This window comes from Peromyscus maniculatus, chromosome 6 (genome assembly GCF_049852395.1).
Source record: "Peromyscus maniculatus bairdii isolate BWxNUB_F1_BW_parent chromosome 6, HU_Pman_BW_mat_3.1, whole genome shotgun sequence".
NCBI lineage: Eukaryota > Metazoa > Chordata > Mammalia > Rodentia > Cricetidae > Peromyscus > Peromyscus maniculatus.
The window spans coordinates 33,264,488-33,279,875 of record NC_134857.1 but is presented as its reverse complement, the minus strand read 5'-3'; the positions used below and the strand labels follow the sequence as shown (position 1 = coordinate 33,279,875).

Genomic DNA, 15,388 nt, shown 5'->3' with positions numbered 1-15,388 from the left:
TGCAGCTGAAGAGAGGCCCTTCCCAGGGTTGGGATGGGGGCTAAGAATGTTAATAAACTGCCAAAGGAGTAATAGAAAAGCATAAGTTCAGAAAGGCATGGAACATTCTAAACAAAGCCTATAGAATAGGCCCTAATTAGAGAGCTGCAGTAGCCTGACTCAAAACATTCAGTTAAGTCAGACTCACACACTGACAGTCAGCTGGTTTTGTTTGCCTGGAGCAAGGACAATCTGGTGGGTCACTTGAAATGCCTGGAGCAAGGGATGTCTCGAAGACCTGATGACTGAAGGAATGCACTCCTGCAAAGCTCTGCTTTTTCTCCTGTCCTTTCTGTCAAGGGAGTTTGTTCAGAACGGAGAAGTCAGCAATACCATGGTAGAGAGCATTGAAGAAAGAGAAAACCTCTGTCTGGGTTAAATGCCATCTAGGGCTCTTGGTCTTGAGGAACCATAGTCCATGATAACTGAGATATTTTTTAAAAGTGATTGTAAAATATATCTTGCAATCTAGAAAGGCAGGTGCTCAAAATATACAGTTTCTAGGAAGTAGAAACCTGAGGGTCCTGAAACATTAGTTCAGACAGATTCGCATGATGGAGATGTGGAAGGGTGTGGAATTCATTAGGCACAAGTTAATTCATTAGACACACATAAATTGAATTGTAGATTTTTTTCCCAGATCTTCATGAAGAATGTTAAAGTGGCTTATAAGTTCTAAGTGGAAGAATCTCCATGGAGGACTAAGGTTTAGCGCAACAGTTGAGCTGGAGGCAGTTAGGGCATGTTTCTGTGTCAAATGTCCTTTTTCTTCCAATGGCTAGGAGATATGTAATATATTTTCATATTTACACATGTATAAAAATAAAATATATGCTTGCCTAATATGCAGATGTTTAAAATGGAGTCTCAGCAACCTTCTGAATGACAGATTCAGAATGCAAAATGTTGTTATTGACGTAGAATTATGGGTCTAAATCAATAAGGTTTACTAATGAGATAAAAATATTATATTGCACTTTAACTGGAAAAAAGCCAAATAAATAGCTGAGTGAAAAACTGGCTATAAATAATTTCATTTTCCCCCTACCCAAACTCCCCAAACAAATAAACTGAAACACCTCCCAAAACAAAGCAAAGAAAATATGACATTTTGTTTGACATTAAGTCAAGTGAAAGTCAGCCTTGTGCTGCAGCTTCTAAATATTGACCCACACAGGGTCAGCAAATATCACTATCTTCATAATGCTGTGTTTAGTTCTCCACACCACAATGTCACATGGGAACTACACAAACTTCTGTGGGCTACAAGCAAGGGAGAGCGGGAGTCTGCTCCCTGTCTCTGAAATGGTGTGCTTGTTAGTTCATCATCTCAGGAACCACATAGCACCAACTTAGAGTTGTCAGTTACTATCCTAGACATAAATTAATAATGCCTTGTGTCTTTTGTGTGTGTTAGACTCCAGCAAGAGTCCAGTCAGGGAGACAGAGGTCCATTGACAATGATGTGTGTAGGAGGGACAAGGGGATGGGAAAGAGTTCACTCTTTGGGTACATCCTCCATGGATAGTAGGAATGAACCAGGTAGAGACAGAGGGGCATTGGTTTTCATGCATGTGGGAAAACAGTGTTTTAAAAGATCCTGGCTCACCTGGGGAACAGAACATACTTTAGTATTACTGGAGTCTAGGTTGTTATACAAGAGCACACAGTACAAGCTGTAGCTATAAGTGGACTGGAGCCAGTACTGGACAAACTAGGGACTGACTTCATCCTGAGGACACAGAGAGCCAAGGAAGGAGTTTGAACAGGGGAGTAGGTGATCACCATTTGACTTGGGTTTGAATGGCTGATAGGAAATGATGAGTCAAGGAATGGAGTAATGGGTGGGATTGTTGTTCTGATGAAATGCTGTGAGGGTCTGCTCTCAGATGGTGACAGTGGAGATAGGACAGTGGAGGCAGATTTTAGAGGTGTTAATCATACAATATCAACCCTCTGGAAAGGTCACAGTCACACTCACCCTGAGGTCTCCATAAGTCAGCTCCTTTCTCTCTCTCCTCTGTGATGATGGGCTACATCTATGCCAGCTCAGCTTTTTAGCAGCATCACAATTTCTTTTTCCATCTTTCTTTCTTAGGCTACTGTAAAAAATCTTAGGAGGAAGGACCGTGATGTTTGCTTCTTTCTTTCCTTTTCCTTATTTTCTTCTCTTCCTTTCCTGTTTCTTTATCTTAAGCATACACTGCTCAGCCAAGCATTTGCCAAATGTAATGATGTGTCTTTACACCATGGTTAGTCTTCATTGTCAGCTTCACTGGTTTTAAAAACCACCCAGGAGACTGTGGTGCACTCCAGGGTGTTCCTATGAGGGCTTTTCCAAAGGGTAAACCATAAGGAGGGCCCATCTTGTCATCCCTTAGTCTGGGGGGGGGCATATATCTGCAGTAAAGGGGAGGTAAAGAGGAACTTATGAAAAATGTAGCAGGTCCCTTTGCTTTCTGATCTTTTCTGACTCTCTGGTCTGTCATGCTACAATCTCACTGTAATTATGAGCCAAACCCTCTGAGACCAGGAGCTGAAATAAATGCCACCTTCTTCAAGTTGTCTTTGTCAGGTAAAGGGTGGGGAATTCTTGCACTCACAATGGGACGAGTCTTCTTGCATCAATTGATAAATCGAGAGTATCACTCACAGACATGACCACAGACCAACCTGACATATGGTTGCTTGAGATTCTCTCTTCAGGTGATGCTTAAGTTGTGGTAAGCTGACATTTAAAACCAATCCCCACTGTTCCCTTTTCCTCCCTTTTATTCACACTTCTCCTCTTCTTCCTTTTGTTGGCTCATGGAAAAAATATTTACTCTAGCAATTTCCTGAGTTTGGACTATATAGTTCTTTAACTTGATCCTCTTGACTCGACTATGCCTCCAAAGAATTATTTTAGGCCAGTTTCAAGAGAGGCAGCATAGTTCAGTAGTTATCATCCAGCATTAGGTAGGAGGCAGAGCTAGAGTTGACTGCAAATGGTTTAACTTGGAGCCTCAGTTTCCTCATCTTTAAATGAGTTGAGGCTAGACCTATTTGTGTCTATGAATACCATGATAATATATTTGCTGTGTTTATTAGAGATATAAAGTATAGTAAACACTTAACAGCTGTTGTTATCATAAGGGATTATTCAGGAATGTGCTTGATTTTGTTCACATTAGGCTGACAGAAGGATTTTTATGTACATGAGGCTCAGGTGTGGGAAAGAGATCTGCAAACAGTTTCTCTCCAGCAAGCCTCAGGTTTTGTGGCCATGTACCAGTAAACTGTATATCCTCCATGCTTATGCCTTTCCTGTAGCTCGCCTGTGATTCTACCTATGCCTTCCTGCCCTTTGAGCTTGGAGAGGGTTTCTAACTTCATTTCTCTCATCACATTAGAGGAACCATCTCCAAATACACTGGTCAGCTTCCTAATGTCTATCTAATTTCTATAAATACTCTTTGGGAGCCTTCAAGGATCTTTACTCTGTGGTTTGGCAAAGCCAACTTGGGCTTTGGTGTATTTCCCCATCTCTTGTTTATACATCATCGGGCCCAAGGATTTGACTTTGGTGTATATTTAAGTGCCTAGTGCCTCATTTCCCAGGTTAGGATATTTGCCTGTAGGTTGATGTAAGGGGGAGAATCAGATTTTTAAAAGTTCCATTTGACCTCTGTTCCCCTCGTAGTCTTTGCTGTTGGTGTTCCTTCTCTTTGCTCATCTGGATACTCATGAGATGTGCAGCAGTCTTAGTCCAAGCTGAAGGTGGGTATCTGCTAGATCCACATTCATCGGTTCTAACAGGAATGGGAGCTTTTCAGTCTCTATTGGATGCTGGAGGCGTTGTGTTTGAGGTGTACTTGGGGTGCTCTTGAGGGTCACTTAGAAGCTGCACCTTACTGTACTTCTCTTCCTCAGCTTCTTCACTTGCTGCCAAATGGTCCCCTGAAATTGAATGTACTTTTTTCTCATTTTGTCTAGCCAATGCCAATCGCAACATGGATTCACTCAACGGACACATCACGTTCTCTTTGCCGTTTTTTGTTTCTTGTACCTGAGGTCCAGCTTCTGGGATCCCTTCCCTTGTTCAGCCTCAGTTTCTCTTCAGTGAAATTCAGATGTGTGGGGGTACTGTATTTTCATTCCAGTTTTGCTTCCAGCTGAACCACATCTGGTTCCTTGCATGGCTTCACATCCTACAACCCTGGCCTCACTGCACACTTACCAATTTTAGTAGGACTAATAAGCCTTAGAACACAAGAAAATAGACTATAGTTAAATGAAGCACAGGTCATGTTGTTGAGTGCTTATGCATTTAGCCTTTGTAATGTCACCCTATCCTTGTGCAGGGACCAAATGCCCTTAAAAGATAACTTGACAGAAAACTTTGAATTAACCAAAAATATTCAGCAATCTTGCATAAGGAAACAACTCAATCCAACCACATGTTATTTATAAAAGAGACAGAGTGGGGAAATAGAATCAACTTAAAGTGCATTTTCTCTTAAATTTGCCATTGTAGGCGTCTGTTTTCAATCCTGTGTCTGTTTATTTGGAGGCAAGCTTAGAGCCACTGAAGCAAACCCTGCTTTATATACTTGGTGATAGCGGATCGACGATGTGGTTGGTGTACTGAGCAAAAAGACCTCAAGATTCTGTTGCTGTTTTCTTTTACTGTTTGGTCAACAGAGGGAAAAAACCCTCAAAGAAAAGAAATAAAATACCAAGAGACATTTCATCTCCTGATTTTAGCTTTCATTCCCCTATTGCCACAAAGGTGTGACTCTATAGCCCTCATCTTCACAGGCAGTACTAATATCATAGAGAAAAAGCATCTAAGATATTATTTTTTTAAATGCAAACATAGCAAGAACTTCTATTTTTAAAAATTAAATTAATTTATTTGTCACATGTATGTGTGGAGAGGTGTTTATGAATGTGCATGATTGCACACCATTCCACGTGTGTGCAGGCCAGAGGACAATTTGTGGGAGTTGGTTCTTTTTTCTACCATGTGGGTCTCAGGGATTGAACGCAAATTGTCTGGCTTGGTGGCAGGTAATTTTACCCCCTGGTCCATCTTGACAGCCTGCAAGAACTTCTTAAATGCAACTTCACCAGGTTGTTCATATGATTTAACTGCTATTAGTATTGGGTATCCTCAACTCTTTTAACCTATTTCTATTCTGATTCTTAAATTGGGGTCTTATGGCAATAACTATATTATGAAAATACAAATAAATATGAATAATAATGGATTTTGCCTTTTTAAAAATCCAGTTGAATCATTTCTTCCTTTTGTTGGGACATTTGAGCCATTTACATTTAATGTAATTGTTGATATAGTTGTCTTAAGGTCTACCACCTCTGCTTTCTCTTAGTGCCATGAGCTCTTTGTTGTTTTGCTTTCTTTCACACTGTTTGTACTGACGTGATTTCACTTTGTCTCCTTGGTTGGATTGCCAGCTCTCGTTCTTTGAATTCTCAGTGTTTGCTGCATGGTTCATAATATGCATACCGACCTTGCTTCTCACCAGCTGATACGGCATTACTTGATGTATGTACAAGAGCCCTACTGCAATACGCTTCCATGTCTAGCCTTGTGACCTCTGTGTAGGTAAGGTTCTGCAGTGTCACAAACTGCAAAGCATTGTTACCATTCCCACTTTCACCAGATTTAAAGGTCATGTCAGGATGAAGATGAGAGTCTTTGTACTTCCCTATACACATCCAATTTCTGGAACTCATCCTTCCTTTGTGTAGATCTAGGTTTTTTCGGGTATTCCTTTCCTTCAGCCTAAACAGCATTCTTTGATATTTCTTGTAGAGAAGGTCCTCCAGTGATGAGTTCATTCAAGTCTAAATATTATTTTTTCAAAGATTTTAATTAAGTGAATTAGTTAACTCCTTAACTAATTTGTGTGTGTGCACAAGTGTGTGAATATGCATGTTCACATGTGTATGTGCATGTACATGTGGGTGGCCACAGAGGCCAGAAGAGAGCATTGGATCTCCTGGAGCTGTAGTTTGTTTTTATCAAGTGTAAGACAACTCAACAATAATTTAATTTTTTTCTATTTCTTTTCTCCTCTGCATTGGAGACTAATTGAGCAGAGTCCTTTCAAAGCTTATTGTTGTCCTGTGTGTTACAAAATCACCTTCTGTCTGGATTACTGACTTTCAGTGGTTTGTCTGGTTTGCTTCAAGCTCATTCTCTTTTTCCTTCGCTACGTCTAATTTGCTGTTAATTGCATTTGATGTAGTCTTAGTCATTATATTTTTATTCTGGGGGTTTTATTGTGTTTTACATAAAATTTTCATGTTTGTTAATATGTATACATTCCATCTAGCTATCTAAAGTGTGGGACAGACTTAACAACAATAATTTTAATACACTGGTCAGCTAAACTACAAACTATTATTTCTAGGTCAGTTTTTTTTTTTAAATTTTTTCTTCTTTCTTGTAGATCATTGTCTTAGCTATATTGCTATGACCAAGGCTGCTTATAAACAAAATCATTTAATTGGGAGCTTGCTTACAGTTTCAGAGGGCTAATCCTTAATCATCATGGTGGTGAGCAGGCAGGCAGGCATGGTGCTGGAGCAGCAGTTGAAAGCTTATATCCTGGGCTAAAGACAGGAGAAAGAAAGAGAGTGAGTGACACAGAGCCTGTCACGGGCTTTTTGTTGTGTGTGTGTGTGTGTTTTATTTTTATTTTTTATTTTTCACGATGACAAGCATTTCAAGCCTCAAGCCTTGGATCCTATGCTGAAGTTGAAGCTTATTGCTATTTCTTTATTTTTATTTTTTATTTTATATAAGAAATTTTCTAGTCATTTTACATATCAGCTATGGATTCCCCTGTCCTCCTTCCTCCCACTCCCCACCCTTCCCCCCAATTCACCCCCTATTTCCACCTCCTCCAAGGCAAGGTCTCCCCTGGGGAGTCAGTCCAGCCTGGTACATTTAGTTGAGGCAGGTCCAATCCCCTCCTCCCTGCAGGAAGGCTGAGCAAAGTGTCTCAGCATAGGCCCTAGGTTCCAAAAAGCCGGCTCATGCACCAAGGACAGGCCACGGTCCGACTGCCTGGGGGCCTTCTAAACAGCTCAAGCTAATCAACTGTCTCACTTATCCAGAGGGCCTAGTTCAGTTCCATGGGAGCTTATTGGTTCAGAGTTCATGTGTTTCCACTAGTCTGGCTATTTGTCTCTGTGCTTTTTCCAATCATGGTCTCAATATCTCTTGCTCATGTAATCCTCTCTCTCTCTCTCTCTCTCTCTCTCTCTCTCTCTCTCTCTCTTTCTCTCTCTTGTCAATTGGACTCCTGGAGGTGCACCTGGGGCTTGGTGATGGATCTCTGCATCTGCTTCCATCATCCATTGGATAAGAGTTCTATCATGTCATGGGCTTTTGAAACCTCAAAGCCCACCCCCAGTGATACACCTCTTCCAACAAGGCCATACCTCTTCTAAAAAGGCCACATCTCCTAATCTTTCCTAAACATTCCCATAAACTGTGACCCCAACATTCAATATATGAACCTATGGGGGCCATTCTCAATCAAACTACCACAACCATATCTTTCTCTTTTAGCACCTGATAAATTTTCTCATTTTGTACAAATAGGGATGCCTCCGGGGCAGGTTGAGCCCTGGGAGGAATTCACTGGCAGAGGTCCTTTCTTGTGTCTAGGGGATTATGATTGAGTATGTATAGGAAGGCACAGTTGTCTGATTTGGGTCACTTCTCAGCACCACACTTTCAAATTTATTGGCATGAATCTGAGTAAGCACCATGACTTTGAGAGGTGGATCTTCTAGGTCTGGGGCTTGGCCTTCAGTCATTTCTTGATCATATTCCCCTCATTCTATAGCTTGGTAGAGATGAACATGATAACTTGGATACTTCGATAGAGTGAACTCTGAAAAACTGGTACCCTGGGGCTTTCCAAAGACAACCTGCATGACTGTGAGGAGCAGAGCCTGGGAGTAGCACCAGGCCCCGAGACAGGACTTTCACTGGAAAAAGCTGTCTCCAAGGCCTCTGATGCACTACTGAGCATCACGCTTGGTAATTTTTTGGATAGATGGGAGCCGTTATGACTCATCTAGTTGGTTCTGGATAAATTTGAAAATGCTATAAATACTTTGCATCTGTTTTAGAATGCAGTTAGATCACTTGAACAGAGTCTGCTCTTTTCAGACTGAGTGCAAGCCTTGTTAGACAGAGCCAGAGCTGTGTTTAAACTTTCCTCACTACTTAGGCAGTCCTTCACGATCCTCCACGGTACAGCTCATTTCCAGTGACATTGTGCTGGCTGTTGGGAAGATACTAATGCTTATCTATGTGAATTCCAAGGGATATTTTCCTGGGTACCTGAAAGATTTTCTGTTTTTCCTTAGCCTCACATAGTTTTCTGACACATGGGTGATCAACTCAACTTAGGAAATTCAAATGATGCACCCTTCTGATACCTTTTGTCTGTTTATGGAGCTAGTGGTCTCTTCTCTCGTGTCCTGGTCCACAGACTCTGGCACTCCACCTGTCCTTGGACTCTGAGGTCCATTCCTCATTGCAGGCTTCTTCCTGGAGTCTGCTCCATGGCTGGCCTGGATTCTCTCTTTAGTCTGATAGGCATTGGGGGGGGGGGTTACTGAGGGCTTAATCCTTTTCTTTTCCTTACCACAGATTCACGCATCGTCTCATGTTGTTTTATTTTTTTCATGCATTTTCCTGTTTTTTTTTCACCCCATTGTTTCAAATATGAGAGTAAATCAGTTCCCTAACACCTTATCATAACTGCGAGAAGAAATATCTGTTATCTGGGTTTGATTTGAAGCCTTCCAGCCCTCACGGTGCATTTCTGTAAGTGGAGAAGTTTTTCTTGCTTTTATAAGAAGCATTTTGACTTTGATCAAGTTTCCCCATTATCTGGGCCCCCATCTGTTAATCTGTCATCTATCGATAAGAACATAGCAGTGAGTCTTCTATCAATTTATGGCTCAGCGTTGGGAAGCACAAATTTCCACGATAACTTCAGCTTTCGGCTTTCATAAGTAGACACTAAATACAAATAAACATCACCAGGCAATGACTTAACAGTCTTTGAAAACAGACTTTCATGAACACAAGGTACAATAGTACATATAAAAACCCAACTAAACTTAGATCCTTACATTTTGAGAATTCTATAATTTTGTTTTTATGGCCTACTCATGGTGGGACAATCAAATTTAGAATTACTGCTTTTAAGTGTTCTTGTGGAGTAATTCTTTGGAAGGGTGCCTTTTGTGTTCAGCATAAGTGAGCTATTAAAGGGTTCCACAATAACGAAAGAAAAGATTTAGAGTAATAAGTATTTACTTAAATAATTAGTTTTAGAAATAAAAACCATAGAACACAGCAACAAGTAAATTCTTTGATGAGTTATGGTTTTCTCAACAGTTATGTAGGTTTCGGGGTATCCTTTCTCTCTTTCTGAGTGTACATTTACACGTGTATGTATGCTTATCTGTGCTTAGGTGTGCATGGTGAGTCTGTGCTGTTAAGCCTGGAGAAGATGCACAGGTCAGCTGGCACACTCTCCTCTGCCCTCTGTTATAAGGAGGCTCCAGCATTCGGAGCATCGGGAAGCAAGCTCCTGGTTCTGAGTCTGCTCAACTGCGAGCGTGTTTGCTTCTGGCCTTTTCTTTCTCTTTACGGTCGAAAGACAGAGGGAAAATGTTTCATAAAAGCTTTTTATTATCTCACATCACAACCCACTTTTTGTCACTGAAAAATGTTAAAAAAAATCCTCCCCCTTTTTAATAAATGCTAAGGGACCAATGTCTTACTTGACTTTTATACATGAATTAGGTGTTTTTTATTTTTTATTTTATTTTTATTTTATTTTTTTAGCGTTCAGGTCAATAGTCACAACGAAGCAGTCTCTTTTCTAATTAGAAGGCAGCTAATATGCCTGCTGTACAGGTTCATGGATAGTACTTTTGATTGATGAAAACGACCACAAGTTATTTGCAATCCCTCTTGTGACCAGGGGGTGTATTTGCTGGCATCTGCCTCTGGGCTGGCCAGTGGCTTCTTTTGATTGACACCATGAGGTAGAAGGTTTACCATGAGGTCTCAGCCAAGGCTGTACAAAGCTTTGAGGCTTTTGCTTTGATCCTCCGGAGCCTTGCCTGTTGAGGGATGAGAGACAGGTGGAGAGAGACCCCAACACTTGAGTTGTCCCGGATGTTCAACATGCTCCAGTTGCAGTCCCAGACATGTGAGTGAAGCCAGGCAGTGCCACGCAGAAAGTGACCCTAATTACTAACTCAAGCAAATCACCACCTGTATGTAAACTTTGTGTTTAATTTCTTACTTAGCAGGAAGCAACTGAATAAAGTACAGGTTAATTGTCCTTCCTCCACCCTGCCTTTCTTTAACTTTTTAAATAATCGTTTCTAAGGTTCATTTTATTTGTAATCCTCTCTTCCTCACTGTCTCCCTCCATGCCCCCTCCCCAACCCATCCCCGTGTGTGTGTGTGTGTGTGTGTGTGTGTGTGTGTGTGTGTGTGTGTGTGTGTGTCTGTCTGTCTGTCTCCTGTGTGAAGACATGAGCATGGGGCATGAGTACCTGCTAAGGCCAGAGATATCATATGTCCCGGAAGTGGAGTTACCGCAGGTTGCAAGCTGGCTGAAGTAGATGCTTGGAACTGAACTGAGGTCCTCTGTGAGAGCACTACACACTCTTAACCACTGAGCCATCCTTGTAGCCCCACTTTTTATTTTTGATACCATGTCTCATGTAGCCCAGGCTGCCTTTGAACCCGTTATATAGCCAAGGATAACCATGAACTTCTGATCTTCACCTCTTAAGTGCTGGGCTTATAATCACGCACCACTATTTCAGTCAGTGTTCTATTCCTGTGAAGAGACACAACGACCATGGCAACTCTCCTAAGAGAAGCATTTAATTGGGACTGGCTTGCAGTTTCGGAGGTTTATCCTTATGGCGGGGAGTTCAGCAGCACACAAAGCAGACATGGTGCTGGAGCAGCAGCTGAGAGATCGATATCCATTTCTACCGGCAGTAGGAAGAGAGAGAGAGACTCTGGGCTTGGAATGGGCTTTTTGAAGCCTCAAAACCTGCCTCCAGTGACCCACTTCCTACAACAAGGCCACACCTCCTCAACCTTTCAAAGAGTGCCACTCCCTGGTGACTAAGTATTCAATCTAAGAACCTATGAGAACCATTCTCTCTCTCTCTCTCTCTCTCTCTCTCTCTCTCTCTCTTCTTTTCTTTTCTTTTTTTTTTCAAGGCAGAGTTTCTCTGTGTAGTTTTGGTGCCTGTCCTGGATCTCGCTCTATAGACCAGGCTGGCCTCGAACTCACAGAGATCCACCTGGCTCTGCCTCTCCAGTGCTGGGATTAAAGGGGTGCACCACTGCTGCCTGGCCAACAGAGCTATTTCTATTCTCTTTCAAACCACTACAACCATCAAATTTAGTTTATATGGCTCTGGATGGAATTCAGGGCCTATGCGTACTTGTGTAGATAAACACTCTGTTGACTGAGGTACATTCCCAGCCACTGTCTTTCCTTCCAATTGGCATTTCTTACTTCTTTGGTTTTCTTTTCCTGGGCCCTTCAAAAGTCCTTGAGTTTTGTATTTGGTGTAAACGACTTCATCTGTCATTAGTTATTTCTATATGTTACATTGGCCGAGCATTCCTAATCTGCAAACCTAAAGCTGGAATTGCTGCAAAGTCCATTTTTTTTTTCTTTTTTTCTGAGTGCTGACTGGTTGCTGCAATTGTAACATTCCACACCTGACCTCACATGCTAGGCTGCTGTTAAGAAACAAGTAAGCTCAAAATGTTGTACGAAATCATCTTCAGGTTATGCATAAAAGGTGTATATAAACCAGAAGTGAATTTCATGTTCAGACTTGGGGTCCATCTCTAATACATCTCATTATGTATATACAAGTGTTCCAAAATCTGAAAAATCCCCTAATTCCAAGCACTTCTGGTCCCATGCATTCTGGGTAAGGGGCACTCAATCTCTGTGTTATGTGGACAACGTCTTCTTGAAGAAACCAGTGTACTGGATTCTCCTAGCACTCTTAAGTAAACAGATGGCAGTGATAGTCCATCTTAAGCTGATGAAGCAATGCCTGCATTATTAGAATAACTTTCTTTGCAGGCTCAGGTTGCCTTGTAGACATGATCTCACCACTCCTGTAATTGTGCAATCAGAGAGATATAATAGGATGAGCAAACTTAATATCTGCATAGAAATTCTGGCTCTGCCCTGACCTTGTTTTACCTTGTGGAGAACTGCTGTGTGTGATGCCAGTGACCCACCTGGGGAATTGTCACATGGACATAACAGAATGCTTTTCTTGGTTTACACAGAACTAAGAAATGGACAATACAAGCTTTATTTCGGGAAGATTCTTTTAAAACTCAAATTACAAATCTTTATCCTTTTCCTATGCTAATCGTACTGTGTTCCTTCTTTGTTTTTTACTGTTTTTAACAGTGTGTGTGTGTGTGTGTGTGTGTGTGTGTGTGTGTGTGTGTGTGGGCACGGGGTGTATGTGCATGTGAGTGTGATGCCCCCGAAGGCCAGAAGAAGGAGTCAGATCCCTTGAAGTTTGAGCTATAGGTGATTGTGAAGTGCACATTATGGTTGATGGGAACCAAACTCAGGGCTCTGCAAAGAGGAGTATGTACTCTTAACTACTGAGGCATCCCTCTAACCCCCAATTCTTATACTGTAGAATTTAAAAGTGTCTGTCACCATGGGTTATATGAAATGATGAGCTGCTAGGCTTTATTTTGCATTAGAAATCTTGGACCTGCCATGTTTGCTGACAAGTTTTGTTCCTTGGGTTTGGAAGATCTAGTTCCCGATTTGTGAAATATTTAGTTTGTAGTCCCCATAGCATCACAGAGCATATTACCTTCGCATTGCTGAACTCAGATATAAAGTTGTCCTTGACTTCGTGACCTAGGACACAGAAGACGATGAGGGCACTGGGTTCTGGTCTGAGCCCAGTGACCCCCAGGACTGTATAAAATTTGTGTTAAGTGCTGCCTCTCCCGATCTCCTTCTTCTCCCTCTCCCCTCACCCCTTCTTCTTGCTGGAAAAGAGTACAGCTTTTTGATGAACCTGTTGCCTGCCCTTCCTCCCCCAGTTTCGAATCAATATCTCAGGAGCTTAGGCTTTATGATGTTTCTCTCCTTCTGCTTCAGTTTGATCAGGAATTATAAGCCCATAGCACCATTCCCCAAACCCAAATACACAATTTCCTTCCGAAGAACAATCCACTGAAGGGTACAGAGGGACCAAAAGTCAATTTTCAGGAATGACCAATTGATATTGTATCTGGGAGGAAATTGTTATAGGTATTTATCATCACACCATAATTCATTTGAATTATATGAGTGCTTCCCAGAGTGGACCGGAGATACCTGGACCTGTACCAGATGAAGCCAATAGGAATTTGGGAAGGCAATGGTCAGAAACCTGTATTTAGTTAACTTTTTTGTTATTTGTAGACACACTGTAGTTTGAGAAATATCACTGGATGGTATATTGGAAACTCCATGTTCCTTTAATGACAAAGCAATCGGAACACATAAAAAACACAAAACTGAAAACAGAGCAGAACTACCGGCCATGTGGTCAACACAGTGTAATGAGTTGTATGCAGGATCTGGGTATGGCATTGTTTTTCCTTCCTCTTTCTTCTCTTTTGAAAAGGGATGCGTGCGCACAAAGGGAAAATCGACACGCCTCTGCGAGCCTGTCTGTGAAGCACTGTCTTTGGAGAGAACATTTAGATGGCGCTGTCCTGTCTGGTGGGAAAAGGTTTTCAGCTCTTGTCTGTTGATCTTGAGGCTTTGTTGCACCAGGGAATGAAACAGTCTGCGTGTTTCTACCCACAGAAGCAGAAAGTGCTGTCTCCCCGCTCAGCCCCTTCTTCCTAAGATGTCATATCTTGAAGAAAAACAAAACAGAAAAGGAACAAATTTATTCTCTGGGAGCTTGGAGGAGCATGAATTATTTATTTTTAGAAATCCTCTACTTTTCTTGCATGAAAGAGAGCCCTATTATTAAAAGTGAATGTTTCTTTTTCTGCATGTCAGTAACTGGGAGATGAGAATGGACTGACTTTTAGATAGCTTCCTCCTTGGAGACCGGGCTCCCCAAGGCAGCCTCTACAGCAGCTAAGTTATTTTTCAAGACAATAAAATCATTTGAATTGATATATTAACATCCACAATTGATGTGACAGGGGTCTGCCACTGAGGCAGGCTAACAGGAAGAAAAGGCCGTTAAAATGATCCCAATTACTTTTTAATTATGAATTAGCACATTTGCATAAATCACAGCACAGAGAATTTCTGGGTTCGTGGGCGCAAGCCAAGTGCCCGGCTTTATTAGGCTCCAGCTAGGTGAGGCGGTAAATTCTCCCCTACCTCCATCTCGGAACAGAGGAAGTCAATTCTTCTTGCCCGGGGAAAATTTTTAAATTTCCCCTTGATGCCGGTAATCTCATTTTCTCTTGAAGCAGTTGTGCAAATGAGAACAATCGTTTTGTCTGTGCAGCTCAACCTGGCTTTCTCTAGAGCTGAGCGAATGTGGTGCTTCCTTGATAAAAATAAATTTTGGTTAGAAAGAGGCAGCTGGGCATTTTAGCCCTGGAGGGATGGGAACCAAGAGAGGCTTACAAATCAGGCTGGGCGTTTGCTGGGCAGTGGCTCTGGGAGAGGGCCTCTTGTGGCCCTCCCAGCAGCAACTGCCGCTCTTTGCTTTAGGGGAAGTGTTGAATTGGAGAGCGTTCATATTTTATTCCTGGAAATAAAGCGCTGCGGCCATTGGAATGAATTTTTGTCTTTAGCAGAGGTGAGGGAGACCCCAGAGTTTTAGTCATGTTTATAGAAACCCCTCTACGTCTAATTCGTACAGATGATCCAACCTATCTAGAGAAAACACAGTGTTTCCGGACCTCCCTGCATTATGACACACAACCCTTCAAAGAAAAAGCGTTAGGGCTGGTGGAGACGGCAGTTGATCTCTGTTGTCCCTGTCCTTCCCTCCAGCCAGCCTTCCCCACCCCTCAAGAGCTCCGGGCCTTTGTGCCACTGACAACACTTTCTCACTTCTGATTCCATCTCTCTCTCCTGTCTCTTCCTTTCTCTTTGCTGGTTATTATCTAGGAGCTCAATATAGTTCTATGAAGCCAAAGATTAGAAACAACCCAAGTGCCTGTCAATGGAGCGGGCCGGTTAAATAAAGTGTGGTGCATCCATTTAACGAAATACAATGGATCTGTAATAAAGGATGGAGGAGCCCC

General features: G+C 41.9%; 1 long non-coding RNA gene across 2 annotated transcripts in view; it reads right to left on the bottom strand.

Moving 5' to 3' along the window:
• Positions 1 to 6,663, bottom strand: part of LOC143273729 (uncharacterized) — a 39,861-nt gene extending 33,198 nt beyond the window's left edge. For both annotated transcript variants that reach the window (XR_013051917.1, XR_013051916.1), the window contains exon 1: positions 6,574 to 6,663. This is a non-coding gene — a long non-coding RNA (uncharacterized LOC143273729). The remainder of the gene's footprint in view (positions 1 to 6,573) is intronic.
• Between the last annotated feature and the right edge of the window lie 8,725 nt (positions 6,664 to 15,388).